Genomic DNA, 13,133 nt, shown 5'->3' with positions numbered 1-13,133 from the left:
ATACTCCCCCAGCACTGTCCTGCCTGCACCCCCAAGCTTCAGGCACAGTGAGTGAGGAACTGGTAGCTTCTCTAAGGAACACACACTTCATGTGTCTTTGCATGTGCTGTTATCATGCTCAGAAAACATTTTCTCTTCACTCTGTACCCCTCCAAAGGATAGAGGGATCTTATTTATTTTTCATATATCAGTTTCAACTCTGAACTGTATGAAACAAACCTACTCTGATCCATCCAAATAAACTCCATCCTCCCCACTCTGAGCACCCACTGTTCATAGAACATGCCTCTACTATGCATTGGTCATACCACAGTATCACTGTTATTTACAATTACTAGTAACTATTACTAGTAGACAACTACTAATTTATGGCTCTAGTTACAGTTTACTGTAACTAGACATTGAACTCCTCTTGAAAAATCCTGTCTTACTCATTTTTGTATCTGACATACCTAGTACAGCGCTTAGCACATTACCAGTGTTCAATAATGAATGAAAAAATGAGTGATTGAATGAATGAATGAATGAATATCGAAGGGTAAATAATAATAAAATAGGGACATAAAATTCCTGAAAATGAACTATATGTTGCCTCCACACTCTCTCTCTAAGGCAAAGGCACATGGCCAATCTCTCCAGGAATTTTCCATCTTGCTATTAAATGCATCTTGTTGGAGCCATAGCTGAGTAATGTCTGGAACCTGGGGGTGAAAAATTGGCCTAATCTCAGTATCTAACTCAGTTAATGAGCCGGAAATCCCGCGGAGCCTTCTCTGTCATGTTGCAAAGAAAATGCAAGAAGAGTCTCATTGTAAAGTACCTTAAAGGCCAAATATCTATTCCATAAAGACATTTTTATCTACTATATATAAAAGCATCAGATACATGGTTTAATCCTCCTTCCCTTTTGCTGTCCCTGAACAATTCAAAGTGGAGTGAAAATCTGGCAGTTAACCAATTAACTTGACTGGAGTAAATAGCCAAATTAGATAATTAATGATCATGTTTGCCAAATTTCCACTGCACATTTTTGCTGGGTAGATACAGCTCTAAGGCTACAGATACACGTACAAGCAAATTGTCCAAATCTCCTGGTGAATCATCCTGTATCTTGAATCTCGAATTTCCCATTACCCCTCCTAGCTCTTCTCCATTGCTTCAGAAAAAACTAGAGAAAGAGGATGCTCATAGAACCAGGACACTTACCCTCACACCTGGTCCTAAAAGGAATCTGGTGGTCTCAAGTTTGGCAAGTCAAACCAGACTGAAGTTATAAAATTGCATTTCCTTTCTATGCCGGTACCCAGAAAGAGGACTTTGTCACAGGAGCCAAGAGAATTGAAGGTGTCTTTCTGTGGATCAATCACTGAATATGACTTTGTGGAGAAAGTGAAGGTTCCTGTGGCCAGGATTCTCACCCGGCCCTGGTTGGCTTGCTCACCATACACATGTGGGCAATGTGTTGTTATCGACTCTATATAAATAGCTTCCCCAGTGCTCTGGATGACATGGTGACAGGGTGGCATGGTGGAATAAAGACCTCAAAAATTCCATCCCTCCATAAAAACAAAAAGAACACTAACAAAAATTGTGAAAATGAACTTTTTCAGAACTCTGGAAATTAGCTGAAGGCTTGCCCTAATATGAGGAACATTTATTAAAGAAAAACAGCCAAATGTTGGTTAAGGACAGTGAGCTTTGTAGCTTTTAATTTACCCTGTTCCCACTCCCTTCTCTCTACAGCTCTGGTAGCCCTAAATACCAGCAGCCTCACAACCACAAAAACTGTGAGAAACAGCCACTAAACAGCCACTGGAAGGGATAGAACAGGTTTGAAGCTCCTCCAAAAAACCCATTCTCAGAGAATTATCACTATCTGACCTTTCCAGTGGCTCCTTGGGAAAGCCTGCTTATAAGCCTTTTTTAATTGACCTGACTTAGAGCTTGCTCAGTGAGCATTTGTCAAAAGCAGTCAGCAGCTATTAATTAACATCACAGCTGCCTCAGTTGGCAAGACTAGTTGAGTCAAACGAGAGGCTAGCCAAAAACACAAAAGGAAAATGTAGGTAATGAAATGTCCACAGGGAACTTTGAAAAACTCCAATCTATTCCTTGAATCTAGAAGGTCATGCTTGTGGATAGGGCTGCATTCATGCCCAAAAAATCTCTGAGAAAGCCCTAATCTCTAACCCCTGGCTAATCTTGAGGCTCTGTAAAAGCAGGAAATTAAGACATTAACAGAACTGTAAATTGATGCAACATTGAAGGTATAACCCAACACATACACAGAGCTCCTTGGCAAAGGGTGGGATACTTACTCTTTTAAGGCATTAAAGAAAATCTTTGTCTATTAATTGGATGAGCATCAAGCTACCCAAACAGAAACTTCACACACAACAGTGGCCACACACAACAAAGAATAAGTCTTTAGAGAATACATCCAGGAAAGTCACTGAACAAACAGAAACACCAACAGTAAACAACACTGACAAATCCTGAGGGGAAAGGGAGAATCTGATTTCCAGAGTTGCCATGTCATATTATTTTAAATGCCCAATATCCAACAAAAAAAATTACAAGACATAAAGAAACATGTAAGTTTTGCAGAAACACAGAAAAAGAAACAATCAATAGAAACTATCCCTGTTTGAGCCCAGATGCTGACCTACTACACAAAGACTTTAAATCAGTTATTACAAATATGTGTATAGAACAGAAATAACTCATGTCTAAAGAATCAATGAGAATTGTAAGGTCAGTGTCTCACCAAATAGGGAATATAAAGAAATAGAAATTATTTAAAAACAACCAAATAGAAAATCTACAGTAGAAAGTAGAACAACTGAAATGTGAAATTCACTAAAGAGGTTCAACAGCAGATTTGGTCTGGCAGAAGAAAGAATTGGCAAACATGAAGTTACATCCACTGAAATAACATAAAGAACAAAAAGGGAAAAGAATAAAGAAAAATAAATAGAGCTTCAGAGACCTATAGGATAATATCGAGCATAACAACATATACATAATGTAAGTCACAGAAGGAATATAGATGTAAACATCCTCAATAAAATTATATCAAGCCAATTCTAGCAGCATATCAAAGGATAATATACAGTGACTGAGTGGGATTTTTCCCAGGAATACAAGACTTATTTAACATCCACAAGTAAATCAATGCAATTTTTTTAAATCAATGAAGTAAGTTCTTCAACCTGATATAGGGCATCTAGGAAAAAATCCACAGTAGCATCATACTCAATGGTGAAAGACTGAGTGCTTTCCGCTAAAATCAGGAGCAAGATAAGGATGTGCATGCTTGCCACTTCTACTCAACAATGTACTGGAGGTTTTAGCCATGGCAATTAGGCAGAAAATGAAATGAATGTATCCAGATTAGAAAAGAAGAAATAAATTATTTGTATTGGCAGATGACATGAACTTGTTCAGCAAGGTTGTAGGATACAAGATCAATACACAAAAATCAATTGTGTGCCAATATACTAACAATAAATAATCTGATAATGATGTTAAGAAAACAATTTCATGAATTACAATAACTTCAAGAAGAATAAAATAGGAACAAATTAGTAAAACAAATACAAGATTTGTACCCTAAAAATTGTAAAACATGTTGAAAGAACTAAAAGAAGACCTAAAAATATACAAAGATATACCATGTTCATGGATCAGAAGTTGGACCAAACCTCATATCATAATCAAATAACTCAGAATAGATCATTGACCTAAATGTAGTGTCTTAAATTATAAAATTCTCAGAAGAAAACATGGGATAAACCTTCATGACTTTGCATTAGGCAATAGTTTGTTACATATGACACCACAGTCACAATCGAAAGAAAAAAAATCAGATAATTTGACTTCATCAAAATTAAAAATATTTATTATTCAAGGAACACCCCAAGAAAGAGAAAAGACAGTTAATAATATAGGAGAAAATATTTTCTATTCATATACCTAATAAGGGACTTACACTCAGAATTTATAAAGAACTCTTACAACTATAAAAGACTAATATCCCAATACATAAATATCTGTAGATATTTCTGCAAAGAAGATATATCACTGGCCAGCAACCATATGAAAAGATTTTCAGTATCATTAGTCACCAGGGAAATGTAAAGAAAAAACATAATAAGATATCACTTCACACCCAGTAAGATGGTTAAATCAAGATAAGACATAACAAGTGTGGACAAGAATGTGGAGAAATTGGGAATCTCACACATTGCTGGTGAGGCTGCAAAATGGTGCAGTAATTTTGGAATATTGTTTGGCAGTTCTTCAAAATGTTAAACATAGAATTACTATATGACCCAGTAGTTTCACTCCCACATATATATCCAAGAGAAATAGAAACATATGTCCATACAAAAACTTGTACTGAATGTTCCTAACACATTTTTCATAACAGCCAAAAAGTAGAAACAGTCCAAATGTCCATCAATGGACGAATGAATAAACAAAATGTTGTATAACTATACTCTGGAATATGATTTGTCAATAAAAAGAATGAAGTCCTGATGAGGAACCTCAAAAACATTACATTAAGTGAAAGAAGCCAGTCACAAAATATCACATACTGTTTGATTCTATTTATATGAAATGTCCAGAATAGGCAAGTCCATAGAGATAGAAAGATCAGTGCTTGCTAGGTGGTAGCAGGTGGGGGCAATGTAAAATGGCTGCTAATGGGCTTGGGGTTTCTTTTGGGAGTAATGAAAATAATCTAAAATTAGGTAGTTGTGTGTTGTGAAACTCTGTGATGTACTAGAAATCACTTAACTTAAATTTTAAAATTGTGAATTCTATGGCATGTGAATTATATCTCAATAAAGATACTATTTAAACAGCAAAAATGTCATACTGGATTTAAAAATATATATATGCTGCTTACAAGATGCCACAAATATAAGAAGGTTGAAACTAAAAACATGAAAAATAAATATTATTCAACCACTAACCAAAAGCATACTGGCATAGTGACCAAATGATGTAGATTTTCAAGCAAAAACATTACTAGAAATAAAGAGGAATATTTCTCAATAATAAAATGCCTGTTTTCTATGAAGATGAAACTAAATTTTCCTGCATTTAATTACATAGCTTCAATATACATAAAGCAGAATTTGAAAAAGCTAAAAGAAAGGAGTAAGTCTTTTAGGAGCACTCCACAATCATAATAAGTCTTTAACACACCACTTTCAGTAACTAATAGGACAAGCAGAAAAAGTCAGCGAGGGTGTAGAAAATTTGAACATGATTAACCAATGTCACCTACTGACATAGAGAACATGATAATCCATGGCACAGAATACATATTCTATTCAAAAGCACCATATCCTGGGCATAAAATAAATATCAGAAAATGTAAAAGGACATTCAGAGTATATTCTAGAAATAAATAGCTGAAAATAACTAGGGAACCTTCAAATGTTTATAACCTAAGTAGTTTATTTCTAAAAAGTTCCATTTTGAAATGAATGATAATGAAACACAACATATCAACACTTGTGAGTTGAAGCTAAGGCTGTGCTCAGGGAGAAATTTATATCTTTAAAAATACATATATTAGAAAACATGAAATGCTGAAAAGTCAATTGTCTAAATATCTATCTTAAGAAATTAGAAGTAAAACTAAAGAAATAAAATAAAACTAAAGAAAGTAGTAGGAAGGAAGTAATAAAGGTAAGAACAAACAAATCCTACCATTTGCAAGAACATGGATGGAGCTAGAGGATATTATGCTCAGTGAAGTAAGCCAGGCGGAGAAAGACAAGTATCAAATGATTTCACTCATCTGTGAAGTATAAGAACAAAGAAAAAACTGAAGTAGCAAAACAGCAGAAGACTCACAGAACCCAAGAATGAACTAACAGTTACTAAAGGGAAAGGGACTGGGGAGGATGGGTGGGAAGGGAGGAATAAGGGGGGTGGGGGGAATAAAAGAAAGGGGGCATTATGATTAGCATGTATAATGTGTGTGGGGGCACGGGGAGGGCTGTACAACACAGAGAAGACAAGTAGTGATTCTACAGCTTCTTACTACACTGATGGACAGTGACTTATGGGTTATATGGGGGGGACTTGGTGATGGGGGGAATCTAGTAAACATAATGTACCTCATGTAATTGTTTATTAATGATACCAAAAAAATTCCTATTGAGATTTTCATTGAGACAGCACTGTACATATAAATCAGTTTGGGGAACTGACATCTTAACAATATTTTATTGTCTTATCCCTGAACATGATACAACTCTCCTAATATTTAGGTCTTAAATTTCTCTCAGCAATGTCCTGTGGTTTTTCAGTAAAGAGATTTTATATGTTTTTGCCAAATTTACTCCTAAATATTTTATGAGTTTTGGTGATATTTTAAGTGAACTTTTAAAAATTTCATTTACCAATTGTTTGCTTATAAATATATAAGTGATTTTTTGTATATTCACTTTGTATCCTCCAACCTTGCTAAATTTAAGTACTTATGGTTATTTTGTAGATTCCTTAGGATTTTCTATATAAACATCTTGCAATTTGCAAAAAAAAAAAAAAAAAAAAAAAAGATAAGAGCAAACATTAAGGACCCAGATAGCAAAGGTATAACAGTTGATTACCAACAAGCCAAAACTTAATTTTCTGAAAATACCAATAGCTTTGAAAGAAGACATAGTACAGATCTTACACAAAAGACTCTTCCAGAGGACAGAATAAAAAAGTAACTCATGGGAGGTGGAGCCAAGATGGTGGCATGAGTAGAACAGTGGAAATGTCCTCCCAAAACCACATATATTTTTGAAAATACAACAAAGACAACTCTTCCTAAAAGAGAGATCAGGAGACACAGGACAACAGCCAGACCACATCCACACCTGCGAGAACCCAGCGCCTCATGAAGGGGGTAAGATACAAGCCCTGGCCCAGTGGGACCCGAGCGCCACACACTCCAGCTCTGAGTGGGAGAAGGAGTTGGAGTGGGGAGGGAGAGGGAGCCCAGGACTGCTAAACACCCAGCCCTAGCCATCCACACCAGAGCGTAGACACAGTGCATGTGTGGGGTGCTGGAAACTAGGGAAACAGGACAGTAAGACCTGTGAGTGGTCACAGCAGCTGGCACCCTGGGGACAAAGAAAAGCGAGTGCTTTTTGGAAGACTTAAAGGGACAAGGACCCTACAGCTGGACGGAAGCATCCTGGGACACTTAGTCCAGCAGCAGGGAATCTGGGGAACTCCGGGCCCTCTAACCCCCTGGGCAGCAGGGAACACAGAGGCCCCTTACAGAGATAAATGGCCTCCTGGCCATTCCCCCTCCAATGCCGCTCCACCATATTGGAGCAGCAGCCCAAGGCAGGCCACACCCATGGCAAAAGCAGAGATAAACTCTAGAGCAGCCGAGCAAGAATCAGAAGCCCTGTCTGCATGCAGCTGCCCAGCACAAGCCACTGGAGGTTGCTGTTCTCCCAGGAGAGAAAGGCCACAAACAACAAGAAGGGAAGTTCTTCCAGCCGTCACTCATGCCAGCTCTGCAAACTATCTCTATCACCATGAAAAGGCAAAATTTCAGGCAGACAAAGACAACAGAGACAACACCAGAGAAGGAGACAGACCTAACCAGTCTTCCTGAAAAAGAATTCAAAATAAAAATCATAAACATGCTGATGGAGATGCAGAGAAATATACAAGAGCTAAGGGATGAAGTCCAGAGGGAGATTACAGATGCCAGGAAGGAGATTACAGAAGTGAAACAAACTCTGGAAGGATTTATAAGCAGAATGGATAAGATGCAAGAGGCCATTGATGGAATAGAAACCAGAGAACAGGAACGCATAGAAGCTGACACAGAGAGAGATAAAATGATCTCCAGGAATGAAACAATATTAAGAGAACTATGTGAGTAATCCAAAAGTAACAATATCCATATTATAGGGGTACCAGAAGAAGAAGAAAGAGGAAAAGGGATAGAAAGTCTCTTTGAAGAAATAATTGCTGAAAACTTCCCCAAACTGGGGGAGGAAATAATCGAACAGAACATGGAAATACACAGAACTCCCAACAGAAAGGACCCAAGGAGGACAATACCAAGACACATAATAATTAAAATGGCAAAGATCAAGGACAAGGAAAGAGTTTTAAAGGCAGCTAGAGAGAAAAAGGTTTTCCTATGAAGGAAAACCCATCAGGCTATCATCAGACTTCTCAACAGAAACCTTACAGGCCAGAAGAGAATGGCATGATATATTTAATGCAATGAAACAGAAGGGCCTTGAACCAAGGATACTGTATCCAGCATGATTATCATTTAAATATGAAGGAGGGATTAAACAATTCCCAGGCAAGCAAAAGTTGAGGGACTTTGCTTCCCACAAACCACCTCTACAGGGTATTTTAGAGGGACTGTTCTAGAAGGGAGCACTCCTAAGACTAAACAGACGTCACTAGAGAAAATAAAATCACAGCAAAGAAAGCAGACCAACCAAATACTAACTAAAAGCAGTTAAAGGAAACACAAAAGAGCACAGAATAAAACAACCAACATATAAGGAATGGAGGAGGAGGTATATGAAGAGAGAGAAGAAAAGAATCTCCAGACAGTGTATATAACAGCTCAATAAGTGAGCTAAGTTAGGCAGTAAGATACTAAAGAAGCTAACCTTGAACCTTTGGTAACCACGAATCTAAAGCCTGCAATGGCAATAAGTACATATCTTTCAATAGTCACCCTAAATGTAAATGGACTGAATGCACCAATCAAAAGATACAGAGTAACAGAACGGATAAAAAAGCAGGACCCATCTATATGCTGCTTACAAGAAACTCACCTCAAACCCAAAGACATACACAGACTAAAAGTTCAGGGATGGAAAAACATATTTCAGGCAAACAACAGAGAGAAGAAAGCAGGGGTTGCAGTATTAGTATCAGACAAAATAGAATTCAAAACAAAGAAAGTAACAAGAGATAAAGAAGGATACTACATAATGATAAAGGGCTCAGTCCAACAAGAGGATATAACCATTCTAAATATATATGCACCCAACACAGGAGCACCAGCATATGTGAAACAGATACTAACAGAACTAAAGGGGGAAATAGAATGCAATGCATTCATTTTAGGAGACTTCAACATGCCACTCACCCCAAAGGATAGATCCACTGGGCAGAAAATAAGTAAGGACATGAAGGCACTGAACAACACCCTAGAACAGATGTACCTAATAGACATCTATAGAACTCTACATCCAAAAGCAACAGGATATACATTCTTCTCAAGTGCACATGGAACATTCTCCAGAATAGACCACATACTAGCTCACAAAAAGAGCCTCAGTAAATTCCAAAATATTGAAATTCTACCACCCAACTTTTCAGACCACAAAGGTATAAAACTAGAAATAAATTCTACAAAGAAAACAGAAAGGCTCACAAACACATGGAGGCATAACAACATGCTCCTAAATAATCAATGGATCAATGAACAAATTAAAATAGAGATGAAAGAATATATGGAAAAAAATGACAACAACAACACAAAGCCCCAACTTCTGTGGGATGCAGCAAAAGCAGTCTTAAGAGGAAAGTATATAGCGATCCAGGCACACTTAAAGAAGGAAGAACAATCCCAAATGAATAGTCTAACGTCACAATTATCAAAACTGGAAAAAGAAAAACAAATGAGGCCTAAAGTCAGCAGAAGGAGGGACATAATAAAGATCAGAGAAGAAATAAACAAAATTGAGAAGAATAAAACAATAGCAAAAATCAATGAAACCAAGAGCTGGTTCTTTGAGAAAATAAACAAAATAGATAAGCCTCTAGCCAAACTTATTAAGACAAAAAGAGAATCAACACACATCAACAGAATCAGAAATGAGAATGGAAAAATCACGACAGACTCCACAGAAATACAAAGAATTATTAAAGACTACTATGAAAACCTATATGCCAAAAAGGTGCAAAATCTAGAAGAAATGGACAACTTCCTAGAAAAATACAACCTCCCAAGACTGACCAAGGAAGAAACACAAAAGTTAAACAAACCAATTACGAGCAAAGAAATTGAAACAGTAATCAAAAAACTACCCAAGAACAAAACCCCGGGGCCGGACAGATTTACCTCAGAATTTTATCAGACACACAGAGAAGACATAATACCCATTCTCCTTAAAGTGTTCCAAAAAATAGAAGAAGAGGGAATACTCCCAAACTCATTCTATGAAGCCAACATCACCCTAATACCAAAACCAGGAAAAGACCCCACCAAAAAAGAAAATTACAGACCAATATCCCTGATGAATGTAGATGCAAAAATACTCAATAAAATATTAGCAAACAGAATTCAACAGTATATCAAAAGGATTGTACACCATGACCAAGTGGGCTTCATCCCAGGGATGCAAGGATGGTACAACATTCGAAAATCCATCAACATCATCCACCACATCAACAAAAAGAAAGACAAAAACCACATGATCATCTCCATAGATGCTGAAAAGCATTTGACAAAATTCAACATCCATTCATGATAAAAACTCTCAGCAAAATGGGAATAGAGGGCAAGTACCTCAACATAATAAAGGCCATATATGATAAACCCACAGTCAGCATTATAGTGAACAGTGAGAAGCTGAAAGCATTTCCTCTGAGATCGGGAACAAGACAGGGATGCCCACTCTCCCCACTGTTATTTAACATAGTACTGGAGGTCCTAGCCACGGCAATCAGAAAAAAACAAAGAAATACAAGGAATACAGATTGGTAAAGAAGAAGTTAAACTGTCACTATTTGCAGATGATATGAGACTGTACATAAAAAACCCTAAAGACTCCACTCCAAAACTACTAGAACTGATATCGGAATACAGCAAAGTTGCAGGATACAAAATTAACACACAGAAATCTGTGGCTTTCCTATACACTAACAATGAATCAATAGAAAGAGAAATCGGGAAAAGAGTTCCATTCACCATTGCATCAAAGAGAATAAAATACCTAGGAATAAACCTAACCAAAGAAGTGAAAGACTTATACTCTGAAAACTACAAGTCACTCTTAAGAGAAATTAAAGGGACACTAATAATGGAAACTCATCCCATGCTCATGGCTAGGAAGAATTAATATCATCAAAATGACCATCCTGCCCAAAGCAATATACAGATTTGATGCAATCCCTCTCAAATTACCAGCAACATTCTTCAATGAATTGGAACAAATAATTCAAAAATTCATATGGAAACACCAAAGACCCCGATTACCAAAGCAATCCTGAAAAAGAAGAATAAAGTAGCGGGGGGATCTCACTCCCCAACTTCAAGCTCTACTACAAAGCCACAGTAATCAAGACAATTTGGTATTGGCACAAGAACAGAGCCACAGACCAGTGGAACAGACTAGAGAATCCAGACATTAACCCAAACATATACGGTCAATTAATATTTGATAAAGGAGCCATAGACATACAATGGCAAAATGACAGTCTCTTCAACAGATGGTGCTGGCAAAACTGGACAGCTACATGTAGGAGAATAAAACTGGACCATTGTCTAACCCCATATACAAAGGTAAACTCAAAATGGATCAAAGACCTGAATGTAAGTCATGAAACCATTAAACTCTTGGAAAAAAACATAGGCAAAAACCTCTTAGACACAAACATGAGTGACCTCTTCTTGAACATATATCCCCGGGCAAGGAAAACAACAGCAAAAATGAGCAAGTGGGACTACATTAAGCTGAAAAGCTTCTGTACAGCGAAAGACACCATCAATAGAACAAAAAGGAACCGTACGGTATGGGAAAAACTGAAGGAACAAAACAGCAGTGGAATTACAGAACCCAAAAATGGACTAACAGGTACCAAAGGGAAATGAACTGGGGAGGATGGGTGGGCAGGGAGGGATAAGAGGGGGGAAAAAGAAGGGGGGTATTAAGATTAGCATGCATGGGGGGGAGGGAGAAAGGGGAGGGTGGGCTGCACAACACAGAGAGGACAAGTAGTGATTCTACAACATTTTGCTAAGCTGATGGACAGTAACCGTAATGTGGTTGTTAGGGGGGACCTGATATAGGGGAGAGCATAGTAAACATAGTATTCTTCATCTAAGTGTAGATTAAAGATTAAAAAAAAAAGAAAGAAAGAAAGAAAAGGGGGATTACTCCTTGATAGGATAAAACTATGGGTAAATCAAAGATCAATGCATGCTTTAAATATCCTTAATGTTGATCACTTAAAGGGTGTCAGATGATTAGCTATGGAGGTACTTTTTTCTGATAATATTCCTTTCTCTTAATAAAAACAAACAAACAAACAAAAAAAGCAGTTCCTGTGTGCTGACCTCCAATGAGTTCTGCACAGTGGTATAGAGGGCATGTCAAAGTGTGGGCAAAGGGTCTGTTTGTTTCTATGCAGAAGATCAAGGCCTAGCTTGGATACCCAGAAAATGAACTAAGATACGATATGAGGAGGAGCTTCCGGCATCAGCACTCTCTGGAGGACTCATGCCGGGGGGATGATCATCAAAAAGCCTCCACAGGGATCTGGGCGATGCTGCGGTTGTGGCTGCGTCCATCACACTGTTTCCTGGACTTGCCACTGGAATGAGGAGGGAGATGTCTAGGCTGGCATGTGCATACAATGAGACAACGAATTTGACCGGATCTGCACTGTTGGAACTCAACCAGGAGTTGGGAGTGGTGCAAGTTGTAGCACTCCAAAATCTCATGACTATAGACTATCTACGGTTAAAAGAACATATGGGATGTGAACAGATCCCAGAAATGGGCTGCTTTAATTTGTCTGATTTCTCTCAGACTGTTCAAGTACAGTTGGACAATATCCATCATATCATAGACAAATTTTCACAAGTGTCTAGGGTGCCTAAGTGGTTTTCTTAGCTTCACTGGAGATGGATGGTAATTATAGATTTGCTTTGTTTATGTCACCATATTCCTATTATGTTAATATGTGAGGGCAAATTAGTTGGTAGTTTAAAACCTATACATGCTTAAGGTACTCTACAAGAAGATATGTCAAAGAAATAATCAATCCTCCCATGTTTTCTTCCATATGCTACCTCTATAGCTTTTCTTCTTCCTTCCTAATTACAACCCTTAAATAGA

The sequence above is a fragment of the Manis javanica genome, chromosome 3 (assembly GCF_040802235.1).
Source record: "Manis javanica isolate MJ-LG chromosome 3, MJ_LKY, whole genome shotgun sequence".
NCBI lineage: Eukaryota > Metazoa > Chordata > Mammalia > Pholidota > Manidae > Manis > Manis javanica.
Note: the sequence above shows the minus strand (reverse complement) of the source record.